A 14,993-nucleotide genomic window follows, 5' to 3' on the forward strand; every position below is an offset into this window, starting at 1 on the left:
ATCTCTGGTGGAATTTCATAACAGTTATTTTAACTTCCCTTAAAATAATAACACTTACTCCATAGTCACCAGGAATCACGACTTAGCTATTATATATTTTTCTTTGAGTCTGGCAGGGACTGAATGCAAGAACAATGGACTGTCATTTCTGGGAAGAATCTCCTTCCCTCTGCTTATGAAGTAAGGCAAAGGAAGAAAGAATTAAAGCCAATAAGCAGCACCCTAAGTATAGCTTGAGAGATCTCTAGGAGCAGTGGACCTTGGTCATCCTGCTTCTGGTTAAAAGTACTCATAGACCAAGTATTTCCAGGAACCTTCAAGCAAATGGTATGTCTGTATGTAGGTCCTGAAATCTGGTCTGGGGATTTATTATAAATCCTAGCATAGTCTAGATAAAGACTTGGCATTGTGCTCATCTAAAATTAGACTGGGAATTAAAAGATTTGAGGTAAATATGAAAAATACATCTAAGTCCGTGGTAAAAAGGAATCTCTAAGGAAAAAAACATAATGGAAAATATCATGAAGAAGAAACTAAACACATAAACTATATTGATGGATGGATAGACAAATAGGTAGACAGATAGATGGTAGATATTACATACATACATACATATTTAAAGAACAAATTTGGAAATTAATTTAGAACAAATGAGGTACTAAATAATATTGATATGAAAAAGTCATACAAATAAATACAAAAGGACCAAAATATCAAAAAAATTGATATAAAAGACCATTCACTCATTTATTTATTCATTCAAAGGCACTTGTTCAGCACCTACCATGCACCAAGGAACACTGTGGGTATTATCAATATGGCAGTGAATTCAGGAAAGTCTCTGACATACACATCTATTCTTAGTTGAGAAGACAGGCAATTAAACAGGATAAATCATAATATAATTGCCCAGATGTCCAAAGATAAGTGTTAAGAAGTACTTCTGGTAAGTGGTCAGGAAAGACTTTTGGTTTTTGTTCTAATTGTGATGGGAAGTCATTGTCAAGATTCATACAGAGGAGTAGTATAATCCGATTTATTTTTTAAAATATCACTCTGGCTACTGCATGGTAAACACACTCTAGGTAAAAGACCTATTAGATCACTACTATCCTAGAGAAAGTAGAAACTGATGGCTGTGGAACTATGAGAAATGGCTGGATTCTAGATGCACATTTGAAAGTATAACTTATGCAATTTATTTATTGATTCTATGTAGTATATGATACTTTAGAAAGACCTAAAAGTTACTTCCAGGATTATAACATGAATGGTGAATTACAGTGCTCAATATGAAAATTGATCATGTTAGAGGGTGACAATTTTGTGGGGGAAAAAATTATACTAAATTATAATACTTCACTGACATCCAAGTAGAACTGTTCTGTAGGCGACAAAATACAGAAATATAGAGGCCATGTGGAATTTGGGAGTCATCAGCAAATGGATAATATTGAAGGCCATGAGATACCTAAGAATTCAGTGCAAGCAGAGGAAAGTCTACTAAAGGTCCTGTCTGTTGGCTGATGTCAGTGCTTTGAAAATTGAAGATTGAAAAGAACAGAGCTTTGCTAGTTTGGGTTGCTAGATGAAAGCCTAGAATAGATCCCTTAGCCCCTTCTGACCACTGCAATCCCCCTTAATTTCAGTTTTGCTTTCTAAGGTTTCAGTTACCTGAGTTCAAATTTGGTCTAAAAATCTTAAATGAAAAATTCCATAAATAAGCAATTTGTAAGTCATTGATATGCATAATTCTGAGGGGCATATGGAGATCCCATATAGCCCCACTCCATCTCACCAGGGATGCGAACATCATTCGTCCAATGTATCCATGCTGTGTGTGCAACGCACCTGTTAAGTCACTTCTTGACCATTTCAGATAACAGACAAAATGTAGCAGTGTCTCGAGCTTGTATTGAGTCACTCTTCTTTTACTTAACAATGACCCTGAAACACAAAAGTAACAAGGTTAGCAGTTTAAGTTAAAGTGATTCCTTTATGTAAAAAGGTTTATAACTTAATAAAAAAGAAAAACATATGCTGAGATTGCTAAACTCTTGATAAGTGAAAGATTAAAGGAATTTTTTACTTGCACCTCAAACTGAAAAGTTTACAGAGTGTATAGTTAAGATGGAAAAAGCACTAAATCTGCTGAACGTATTGCTTAGGAAAAAAACCCTAGTATGTATAAGGTTTCGAGAACACACGGGGGGCTTGAATAGGGGGAGAGGGACTATTGTATTAGACTTTAGAAGAGTAACAAACAGACTTCACATTGTGTTAAACCACTTAGATTTCAAGGTCTTTGACTCTTAAAAATCTAAAACCTGTGGCATTGGTAGACGATAATTAGGAAACTAATATCAGAGGCTGGAAATATGAGGCCCTAAAATAAGTGAAGGAAGACATTCAATAATGATGGTGCTCATAGTGTTATAAAAGACAGACCACTAACTTCCCTAGCCTATAGCTGTGACAAAAGAAACTGGAAAATAAAATCACGTGGGCACACATTAGATGTTACTAGGTTTATTTAGCAAGGTGTTAGAAGTGACCACAGGAAAGAATCATCCAATTTACACATTAAAAGGAAAGAAAATCAGAAAGTATCTAAAAATTTTAAGCCTTGGAAAGTTGGGAATGCTTACCTCAAACATTTAGAAATGACTTTTTAAGTTGAATAAAGAATTTTAAGATAAAGCTGTGTGACAAAATTCAGATTAGCCCTGTCTTCAATCCAAGTCTCACGACTTTGAGGCAGATTTCACTGAGCAGAGAAACGAATGATTATGAAAAGGTAAAGAAATAATATAATTTTAAGTATTATGTCTAAGAAACAATTGTGGGTGTCGCTACTGGCATATTGAAAGCAAAGAGATGAAAGTCTTAGTAATTTTAAAGAAAATTATATTGCCAAAACAATCTTGAGCCAGTACTTAAAAGTATTTGGCTGAGCATTAAAGCCACAAAACTCATTCAGGCAGGAAACAAGTAGCAAAAAGTCTAGAGCCCTCACCTCCTACAGTGACCATGGCAGACAATAGACAAGCAAGAACCAAAGGCCATAGAGGACAATGAAAAAGAAAATTCCCCCAATAACAGAATCAGATTATAATCATGGCACTTCCTTCATCACCAAGATTTCATAATGACTGACCCCAAGATTTCATCATTATCACGGACCTGTGACTACTGTATATATTGCAATTATCTATTTTCTCAATAGTGTATTTTTCTAGTTATCCTGTCTATGTGCTATCAGGCATGTTGGTTGGAGTGAAGGAAGCAAAAATTTAGCAGATAATTAAGTAATCTAGAAATCAATTTGTAATATTTGCATTTGGAAAGGTTGTAGTAGAGTATGAAATATTTTACTTATGTGTTTATGTGTATATTCAGTCCTCCCTTGGCATTCTCAGGGGACTGGTTTTTCCCACAAGGGAAGCTGATGACCTCTAGCTCTGTAATTGAGGCTGACTCCTTGATGCCTGATTTCTCCAGCACTCCCACACTGCTTCACATCCAGATGGAGCAGGCTCCACTGGCCAGAGAAAGCTGCAAGGAAAGGGCTACAGATGGCAGCAATTGGAAATCGGCTGGATTGTGCAGATATGGTAAGCACCAGTCTTATTGAACAGCATATCCAAGTGGAATTTGTCAGAGGAAGTACGTGTAGTTAGAAGCTGCAAAGTTTAAGATGTCTACTTTCCTGGGGGTATTCAGGAAACATTATTGGTTAATATTTAGGATTTATTTCCACCAGCCATTATCTTTCTGAAATCAGATGAAAGGAATCACTACCAAAATATAGAAAATGAAGAAACGACTCCAATATTGAGAGCTTGCTAAACAACTCAGAACAAAATGACTTTTTTGGAAGACAAGGTTGCCATCGACCTCTACTCCAGCAATTCTAAATTTTACCAGTAGTTTGTGATTTTTATCCCATTTGTGCATGGCATGCATGCATTTCTGAAAGTGCTAGATAGCTCCAATGTTTGTTTATAGTCCATTAATAAATAGCAATACTGTACTACTGGAAGGAAAAAGAACGTCATTAAGTTATATGCTGAGTGATGTAATTCAGTCATTCTGAAAAACATTGTAGATCAGTTTTAAAAGAAGATATGTTTATGTGGATAATCAAGAACTGACAAATTTCTTCAGATCAGTATTGTTTGGTTTAGATTGTAAATTCCTGGAGAATAGGGATAATGTTCTTTAAATTTCTTTGACTAAAGGTTTAGTATCATAGCATGCCTTTACAAACACCTTTTGCAAATTCAAATATTAATATTTTGACCCCAGTAATGTTAAAAAAAGTTAGTCTAAAGTCTTATTACAGTCAATAGTATGTATTTGGTTTTCTGAAGTTTTTCAATGATCTTTGCATGGGCTCTATTGAACATCATGTCAAAGGTTCAGATATTAAGTTTGTAAACAATTCCACTTGAAATCTTCTGCAAAATGTCAAATATGCGTATCTTGGATTTGGGGGGGTGGAATCATTGAGACAGGGTCTCCTTATGTAGCCCAGACTGGCCTTGAATTTGCAATCCTCCTGCCTCAGCCTCCCCAAGTTCTGGGACTATGCCCAACTAAGACTAGCAGAATAAATGAAAATTTCACAATAATAGAAAAATCAAAAGTAGGTACCCATGCTGCTCATGTTTATTGCACTATCCTTTTTTATTGGTCCCTGGTACAATTGAACTTCCTGGCTCTTGTGAGCTTGGACAGTGCACTGAACTAGTTCTGGTTAAGTATAAATGGCATGAATTGCTTAAAACCAAAGTAATTAGCTGATGGTTTGAGTCCATTCATAATTCTCTTTTCTCTACTGAAGCAACTCGTTAAATTCCAAAGAGACAGCTGTTCCCTCTACAAAGCAAATTCTGAAGCGAGAAGGCACAGTGTGGACACCCTACTGATCCATGTTAAATACAGGGCATGAGTGAGATGTAAAGTTGTGGGATTGTAAACCACCAAATCGCGTGGGCATCAATCCTCCAGAGCTGTTCCTCATCCTATCCTGCTGCAAGACGACAACAGAAGTAGAGTGCCAATTAGTTCTCTTGCCCTCTGGCTTCTGGTTGAATTCCACCATTAAAAAGATCTGGAAGGAGATTGGAAAGGGAAGAGAATGAGAAGAGTGCAGTTATAGACCCTTAGCTCCCTCCCTGTGGAGTCACTACTGCTTCCTTCCATAAAATCCACATCTCTTGGGGCTGGAGGTGTAGTTTGGAGGCAGGGCATTTGCTAAGCATTTAGTGAGGTCCTATGTCCAATCCTCAGCATCAATTCATCCTCCCCTCCCTTACCTCAAAAGTCTATGGTTCTACTCTTGGGGATATACCCAAAAGACTGTGACACAGGTTACTCCAGAGGCACCTGCACACCCATGTTTATTGCGGCACTATTCACAATAGCCAAGTTATGGAAACAGCCAAGATGCCCCACCACTGACGAATAGATTAAGAAAATGTGGTATCTATACACAATGGAATTTTATGCAGCCATGAAGAAGAACGAAATGTTATCATTCACTGGTAAATGGATGGAATTAGAGAACATCATTCTAAGTGAGGTTAGCTTGGCCCAAAAGACCAAAAATCATATGTTTTCCCTCATATGTGGACATTAGATCAAGGGCAAACACAACAAGGGGATTGGACTTTGAGCACATGATAAAAGAGAGAGCACACAAGGGAGGGGTGAGGATAGGTAAGACACCTAAAAAAATAGCTAGCATTTGTTGCCCTTAATGCAGAGAAACTAAAGCAGATACCTTAAAAGCAACTGAGGCCAATAGGAAAAGGGGAACAGTTACTAGAGAAAAGGTTAGATCAAAAAGAATTAACCTAGAAGGTAACACACACACACACAGGAAATCAATGTGAGTCAACTCCCTGTATAGCTATCCTTATCTCAACCAGCATAAACACTTGTTCCTTCCTATTATTGCTTATATTCTCTCTTCAACAAAATTAGAGAAAAGGGCAAAATTGTTTCTGCCTGGTATTGAAGCGGTGGGGGGAAGAGGAAGGGGGTGGAGTGGGTGGTAAGGGAGGGGGTGGGGGCAGGGGGGAGAAATGACCCAAGCCTTGTATGCGCATATGAATAATAAAACAACAAAAAAAAAGTTTATGGTTCTTCCCAAGGTATCCCTCCCATAGGACTTTCTTTTTTTCCAGGTGACTTGTCCATTTGAGCCTAAAGGTAGAAAAAGGTCCTGAGTTACTAGTCTTGGGGTACACTCTGCTTATAGTTTCCTTATTTTTTACCTACATCTTTGTAAGTAATCCCTTCATTAGTTTGTCCTTCAATTATTGTATTGGAATGAACACGGTTTCCTGCCGCTACATTCTGTACATTCTCCTTTTAGTTACTCTGTCGGTACAATGTTCCATTGTTCTCACAGAGTTCTTCCTGAACGACTGTGGTTCTTTCTATAATCAACCTTGCCAAAATCAAGGAGGAGACTGGGAGATCTAAATTCTACTCCCCTTTCAACGTCTTTCCTCAGACTATAATGCCTTTATGTCTGATAAAGCAACAGCACATCTAGTTACAAATCTGTTGCGTCACTGCCCAGCCCCAGCTTATTTCATCATGTAGAACTGAGTCTTTAGTACTTTGAGGAACTTTTGAAAACAAGATCTTTGGTATTATTTCTTCTTCCTCATGTTAACCTCCTCCACTCTCCCCTTCCTCTACTCTCCATTCAGCTCATTTTTTACTTAATACATTGCAAAGGAAATATAAGAATAATGTTCATAGAGAAGTGATTAGTAATTCGAAATACTGAATCTTGGTAGGATTGCTGTGACTCTAATATATTAATAAAACTATTGACTTAGTCAAAGTAAGAGATGAAAAGATTATTGATTTTCTTGGAACCAGGGAAAACATGTTTCATCTTACAAATAATGTTCCATGACATCACCTACAGAAAATCATGAAAGGATCTCAAATGCATACATTAAAATTTCAAAAAGGGAGAAACTAGTAAATTACAGATTATCATCTATGGAATTGGTTCAAAAGCACTATTTAACAGGCCTATATTTAAAATTATTATGAATGAAAATGATTTTTCCATTAAAAGAAATTTGTGTCTAATGGAACTTTAACTTACCAAATAATCTTTGTTTCTTTATTCTTGAATCCTAATATTTATAAAGTATTTCACAACTTAAAATCCTTTTTCATGTACAGTGGTATTTCTGAATCATTTGCAATGTATGAAGTCCTTTAAGGATCTGGTAACGATAATGAAGGCTATCTCCAGAGTTGTATGTATGGGCCTAACATAAGCTTCTGCACTCAATGTTGGAGGGTATATTGATATACCACATCCCATTCAAGGACTAATAACTCCTATATTCTATAGGTTAATCCTCACAGCACCTCTATGAGATAGGTATTGTTAACTTCACTTATCAATTAAGCAAATTAAGCTATACAGCATTCAATAACTTATGTGAGCAGACTTGGGTGTTAAACTCAGGCCTTTTGATACTGTGTTAGGTGCTGTCCCCTGGGTCCCATGACAGCCTCCTATATTTATTAATGTGAATCACTACCTATAGTGCACTATGAAGTATTTTATGTAACTAAGGTATCATCAGTATTTATTGAACCAGAAAGCCAAGATTTCCAAAATTTTATGAATAAATCAGAGGCTAAAAATCTCATCTAATGTTTAAATCATGGATCAATTTTGTTCACAAATTCAGTTGTAACATAAAATTGCCCTATAAAATTCATTCACTTGAAAACAACCCAAGTTTATCCACTGGTGTTATCTGAAATTAAAAGTAAATAAATATGCCCCAAATAAAGACAGGGCTCATTATTTAAGCACCATTTGCATTTTTCTCTTTCTCTCTCAATATGCCCACAGCCCATTGCCTCAGACTGTGGATCTATGCCAAATGTCACTACCTGCTCCTTTACCAGATCTCTTAATGTCCTGACTAAGGATCCCAAAAGTCTCTATTTTACTATTAATTTAAGCCTTGTGAAATTATACCTCTAATAGGGTAGAAAACAGTAGGGTGTTGTCCGTTCAATAGCATTCAATCTTATGTGGCTTTCGTGCTTTGACCTGTTTATGTCCATGTTATGTTGTAAGGAAGAAAATAAAGACTATTCATAGAATGGCCTGCTTCTAATCCATTTTGCCACTTAGCAGGTAAATGGCTACAAGTGAATCACTAAACTCTGAGTAATAATTTCTTTCTCTGAAAATGAGGATGACATGGTCCAAAGTTACATCATAGAGTTATGGAAAAGTATCCAGTGGGATAATATTACCTGTGAAATGCTTCAGAAGCTTTTAAAGCATCATACATATTTAGGTTTTATTAAAGTCAGCTGAGTTGCCACCATCAACAAAACCAGAATTAATTTTTTAAGAAAGTTCTTCAACGAGCAATGAAATCATATGTCCACTAAATTACTCATTGCCAATGTCCAGCCATTGCAATTACCTCTTACATGTTGGTGCTACTTTAGTTTGTGATGTTGGTTACACTGAGGTGACTTGTGTGGTCATTTCTTTTTTTTGTATCTTTTTTTTTTTTTTTATTATTCATATGTGCATACAAGGCTTGGGTCATTTCTCCCCCCTGCCCCCATCCCCTCCCTTACCACCCACTCCGCCCCCTCCCTCTCCCCCCCACCCCCTCAATACCCAGCAGAAACTATTTTGCCCTTATTTCTAATTTTGTTGTAGAGAGAGTATAAGCAATAATAGGAAGGAACAAGAGTTTTTGCTGGTTGAGATAAGGATAGCTATACAGGGAGTTGAATCACATTAATTTCCTGTGCATGTGTGTTACCTTCTAGGTTAATTCTTTTTGATCTAACCTTTTCTCTAGTTCCTGGTCACCTTCTCCTATTGGCCTCTGTTGCTTTTAAGGTATCTGCTTTAGTTTCTCTGCATTAAGGGCAACAAATGCTAGCTAATTTTTTAGGTGTCTTACCTATCCTCACCCCTCCCTTGTGTGCTCTCGCTTTTATCATGTGCTCAAAGTCCAATCCCATTGTTGTGTTTGCCCATGATCTAATGTCCACATATGAGGGAAAACATATGATTTTTGGTCTTTTGGGCCAAGCTAACCTCACTTAGAATGATGTTCTCCAATTCCATCCATTTACCAGCGAATGATAACATTTCGTTCTTCTTCATGGCTGCACAAAATTCCATTGTGTATAGATACCACATTTTCTTAATCCATTCATCAGTGCTGGGGCATCTTGGCTGTTTCCATAACTTGGCTACTCCTACTAACTCCAGAGTATTTCCTACTCTTTCCTGTATCACTTTAGAGTTTGTGGTCTGATATTAAGATCCTTGATCCATTTTGAGTTAATCTTGGTATAGGGTGATATACATGGATCTAGTTTCAGTTTTTTGCAGACTGCTAACCAGTTTTCCCAGCAGTTTTTGTTGAAGAGGCTGCTATTTCTCTATTGTATATTTTTAGCTCCTTTGTCAAAGACAAGTTGATTATAGTTGTGTGGCTTCATATCTGGGTCGTCTATTCTGTTCCACTGGTCTTCATGTCTGTTTTTGTGCCAGTACCATGCTGTTTTTATTGTTATTGCTTTGTAATATAGTTTGAAGTCAGGTATTGTGATACCTCCAGCATTGTTCTTTTGACTGAGTATTGCCCTGGCTATTCGTGGCCTCTTGTGTTTCCATATAAATTTAACAGTAGATTTTTCAATCTCTTTAATGCATGTCATTGGAATTTTGATGGGAATTTCATTAAACATGTAGATTACTTTTTGGGATTATCCACATTTTTACTATGTTGATTCTACCAATCCATGAGCATGGGAGATCTCTCCACTTTCTATAGTCTTCTTCAATCTCTTTCTTCAGAAGTGTATAGTTTTCCTTGTAGAGGTCTTTCACATCTTTTGTTAGGTTTACACCTAGGTATTTGATTTTTTTGAGGCTATTGTAAATGGAATTATTTTCATACATTCTCTTTCAGTTTGCTCATTGTTAGTGTATAGAAATGCTAGTGATTTTTCTATGTTGATTTTATATCCTGCTATTGATGATGTCTAAAAGCTTCTGAGTAGAGTTTTTTGGGTCTTTAAGGTATAGGATCATGTCATCTGCAAATAGGGATATTTTGACAGTTTCTTTACCTATTTGTATTCCTTTTATTCCTTCTTCTTGCCTAATTGCTCTGGCTAGGAATTCCAGTACTATGTTGAATAGGAGTGGGGATAGTGGGCATCCTTGTCTCTTTCCTGATTTTAGAGGGAATGGTTTCAGTTTTTCTCCGTTAAGTATAATGGTGGCTGTAGGTTTGTCATATATAGCTTTTATGATGTTGAGGTACTTTCCTTCTATTCCTACTTTTCTTAGAGCTTTTATCATGAAATGATATTGGATCTTATAAAAGGCTTTTTCTGCATCGATTGAGATATCAAGTGGTTTTTGTCTTTGCTTCTGTTAATGTGGTTTATTACGTTTATTGATTTTCGTATGTTGAACCACCCCTGCATCCCTGGGATGAAGCCTACTTGGTCGTGGTGAATAATCTTTTTGATGTATTGTTGAATTTGGTTTGCCATTATTTTGTTGAGGATTTTTGCATCCATGTTCATTAAGGAGATTGGCCTATAGTTCTCCTTTTTTGGAGGTGTCTTTGCCTGGTTTTGGGATAAGTGTAATACTGGCTTTATAAAAGGTGTTTGGCAGGTTTCCTTCCCTTTCTATTTCATGGAACAGTTTAAGGAGGGTTGGTATCAGTTCTTCTTTAAAGGTCTGATAGAATTCAGCAGAGAATCCATCAGGTCCTGGACTTTTCTTTTTGGGGAGACTCTTGATTGCTGCTTCAATTTCATTTTGTGTTATAGATCTATTCAGGTGATTAATTTCCTCTTGGTTCAGTTTTGGATGATCATATGTATCTAGAAATCTCTCCAATTCTTTAAGATTTTCAAATTTATTTGAATATAGGTTCTTGAAGTAGTCTCTGATGATTTCCTGGACTTCCATGGTGTTTGTTGTTATCTCCCCTTTTGCATTCCTGATTCTACTAATTTGGGTTTTTTCTCTCCTCATTTTAGTCAGGTTTGCCAGGGGTCTATCAATCTTGTTTATTTTTTCAAAGAACCAACTTTTTGTTTCATTAATTCTTTGTATGGTTTTTTTGGTTTCTATTTCGTTGATTTCAGCTCTTATTTTTATTATTTCTCTCCTTCTCTTTGTTTTGGGATTTGCTTGTTCTTGTTTTTCTAGGAGTTTGAGATGTATCATTGGGTCATTGATTTGGGATCTTTCAGTCTTTTTAATATATGCACTCATGGCTATAAACTTTCCTCTCAGGACTGCCTTTGCTGTGTCCCATAGGTTCCGGTAGGTTGTGTTTTCATTTTCATTGACTTCCAGGAACTTTTTAATTTCCTCTTTTATTTCATCGATGATCTATTCTTCATTAAGTAATGAGTTATTCAGTTTCCAGCTGTTTGCATGTTTTTTGTCTTTACTTTTGTTGTTGAGTTCTACTTTTACTGCATTGTGATCAGATAGTATGCACGGTATAATTTCTATTTTCTTATATTTGCTGAGACTTGCTTTGTGCCCTAGGATATGATCTATTTTGGAGAAGGTTCCATGGGCTGCTGAGAAGAATGTATATTGTGTAGAGGTTGGATGAAATGTTCTGTAGACATCTACTAGGTCCATTTGATCTATTGCATATTTTAGATCTTGGATTTCTTTATTGATTTTTTGTTTGGATGACCTGTCTATTGATGAGTCCTGAGATTCTGTCTTCTGTTTGTTCTATTCTGCTGGATTGGCCTTCCGTTTTGTTTTGCAGTTTTGTTTCGTTCTTTTTTCTGAGGTTTTCCATATCCTGGCTGTTTTCTTCTTTATTGTTGTCTATTTTTGTCCTGAGTTCATTTATCCATTTATTCATTGTGTTCTCTCTTTCACTTTGGTGTTTATACAGTGTTTCTATGGTTTCCTTTATTTCTTCTTTTGCTTTTTCAAATTCTCTATTTTTGTTGTCTTGGAATTTCTTGAGTGTCTCCTGTACATTTTGGTTGACCCTGTCCAGTATCATCTCTATAAAATTCTCATTGAGTACCTGTAGTATGTCTTCTTTTAAATTATTCTTGTGGGCTTCATTGGGTCCTTTGGCATAGTTTATCTTCATTTTGTTGGAGTCTGGATCTGAGTTTCTGTTTTCTTCATTCCCCACTGGTTCCTGTACTAATTTTTTGCTGTGGGGAAACTGGTTTCCCTGTTTTTTCTGTCTTCCCATCATTGTCTTTGGTGTTGTTACTGTCCCTGTACTGTGTGCAATTAAGTCTTTTCTAGCTTGTAATAATAACAATGGTGATATTTAGAATGGAAGGGTGAGTGGAGATGGAAAGCAAGAAGTTAAAGAAATGGGAAAAATAAATACACAGACTGGAGGAAGAAAACAGAACAAGGTATCAGACAAGAAGGTTTCAAAGGTATAAACAGGGAACTTTAGTGTACTAATCAACAGTAAGCTGAACAGACATTAGAGAGACAGAGAGAGGATTGAAAATCAAAAATAAAAAAAAGATAAGAATAAAAATTTAAAAATAGGTAAATAAAAGAAATATCTATATATAAAAATGAATTAAAATAAAATGGAAAATAGAAAATTAAAAAAAAAAACCAAAAAACCAAAAAACCTCCAAGTTCAAATGGAATGAATTTTCAGTCTTAATAATTTGGGTGTCCGTCTCAGTCTCCAATCCTGGAGATGGTGCCTCAGATGTTGTTCTGTAGTTGTCTCATCAAACGGGATGCATAAAGTAGAACAAAACTACACACACACACACACACACACACACACACAAAACCCCACCAAGAGTCCCAAGTTCAAATGCAATACAGTTTCAGTAAGTTTTTCTGTTTGCAGGTGTAATTCGGTTGTTCTCTCATCAAAGGTAGGGAGAAAAAGAAAAAAAAGAGTCTGGAGACAGTTCTGAGAATGGTATCTGCAGCTGTGGCTTGCCTGCCTGCTGCTGTCAGCCTGCTGTTGCTGGCGGCATTATTTATGTAGATCTCTGGGGTGAGCTTAGCACTCACCTGGCCCTGCAGGCATTGTTTGCTCAGAGTTCTCCTGTGCGGGAGCTTCTGCTACAAGCTTTCCCTTTTCCAAGCACTGGGAAAGGTGACACTGCACCTGCGTTGTCAGGCCTGCATGTTTATTTACAGTTCATGTGGTAGGTGGGTCTTCCCTCCTCTCCTGTGAAGTTTTCCTCCCACTGCCACTTTTACAAGCTTTCCTGCTCCTGATTACTGGGCAGTGCTGCTGCTCCTGCCAGCTGCCATGTTTGTTTATCATTCACGTGGGAAGTGGGTCTTCCCTCCTCTCCTGTGGAGTTTTCCTCCCTCTGCCACTCTCACCAGCTTTCTTGCTCCTGGTTGCTGGGCGCACGCCCCGCCCCTGCTCCTGCCAGAGCCTCTCCAGCCCGCCCAGCTTGTTTATTTACAGTCCCAGGAAGGATTCTCTTCCCCCAACCTTCAGCACTCAGGGCGCCCCACCCTCTTTCCTGCATGTCTTTATTCCTCTTATTGCTTATTACTCAGTTTCTCTTTTTTCCCCAGGTGGAGGTCAGTCTGTCTAGGGGGCTATGCTGCTCTGGCCCAGGCTTGTCTGTGGGAGTACTGCATACCACGAAGCTCACCTGGTCTGCATCTTCCCAAGCCATCTGGGCGCCGGCAACTGGCAGCCCAGGGGCCCTCCTTGTTTCTCCGTTTAACATGAAGTGGAGATTCCCTGTGCTGGCTGAAGGTGTGGAGGGGTCAAAATTATGCCTCTTCTCAGTGATTATGCCTGCAAAGTGTGTCTCTGGCATCTCTCCAAGATTTCACTATAGGAGGCTCGCTTTTTGCTTCCTTCCTCTAGCCACCATCTTAGGGCTTGTCTTGTGTGGTCATTTCTGTAGAAGACCTGATGACCCAGCTCCTACATTGAACATAAGCCAACACATGAGTCATTTAATAGACAGTGAAGCTGCATGGTGCAATTATTTACCTACTGAAATTGCTTGATGGATTTACTGTGTGCTATTAAATTACCACTTAATCATAAATAATACCAATATAATGGTCTTTTTAAAATAACCAGTACCTACTTAAGTAAGAAGGAGTCAGTAATTCATATATAGTATATACAAGATTTTTAGCATATAATGGCAAAATTGTTTTTCCAGGAATTTTTTAATGCACCAGGACCTATTTTTGTCAGCTTTTCTACCTTCTAATGGTTGAATGAGCAATGCATTATGACTTTCAACATCCAGTTCAAGCTCTTCAGTAAATGAAGCCCATAGGAATTCCATTATTTGACTATTAAAATGTGCAAGACAGATATAAATCCTGAGTAAAAATCAAGTGGTGGCAGAAATCTTCAGCAACTCTTTAGCCACATTCTATATGGTGGTCAAATTTGGGATTAGTTGGTCCACATGGCATTGTCTTAACTTCCAACTGGTCTGTAGCTTTTCTCCATCCATTCATCATTCCAGGGGTTGCCATAATAATTTAAAGAGCATACTCAGTGCCTCAGCATCAGTGAAGATGGGAAAGTGTCATTCCTCTCTTCATGGTCACACGATGAGATATTCACATTTGATCTACTTCTGGCCATTGATACCCAACTATACTGGGTGTGCCCATTCCTACCGAATCTTATATCGCTTCTCCATGCAGGTCACTTTGCATCCTCTAAGATCCTGCTAGGATGCCACTCATGTTTCCCAGTGTTCTCTTCTCTACTATATGTCTCTAAAGTAGGAGTGAAGGGGGAGATATATAGTAGACAAGGTAATATGTTACTAGGTAGACTTTAGAAAGGACTTCTACCCTAAACCTGATGTTTCTCTCTGCTCCACTCATAGTGACCACATCAGGTTTTATCCACCTATAGGCTTTGGATTCAGGTTGTTTGGATTCAATCCCAAGCTCCACC

The 14,993-nt window shown here is 37.5% G+C and overlaps 1 long non-coding RNA gene across 1 annotated transcript in view; it reads right to left on the reverse strand.

Annotated features, from left to right (window-relative positions):
* Positions 1 to 800: 800 nt before the first annotated feature.
* The window catches only part of LOC141425481 (uncharacterized), a 133,942-nt gene continuing 119,749 nt past the window's right edge, over positions 801 to 14,993 (reverse strand). Inside the window, exon 3 of the long non-coding RNA XR_012450489.1 lies at positions 801 to 1,947. This is a non-coding gene — a long non-coding RNA (uncharacterized lncRNA). The remainder of the gene's footprint in view (positions 1,948 to 14,993) is intronic.

The sequence above is a fragment of the Castor canadensis genome, chromosome 8, assembly GCF_047511655.1.
Source record: "Castor canadensis chromosome 8, mCasCan1.hap1v2, whole genome shotgun sequence".
NCBI classification, from domain to species: domain Eukaryota; kingdom Metazoa; phylum Chordata; class Mammalia; order Rodentia; family Castoridae; genus Castor; species Castor canadensis.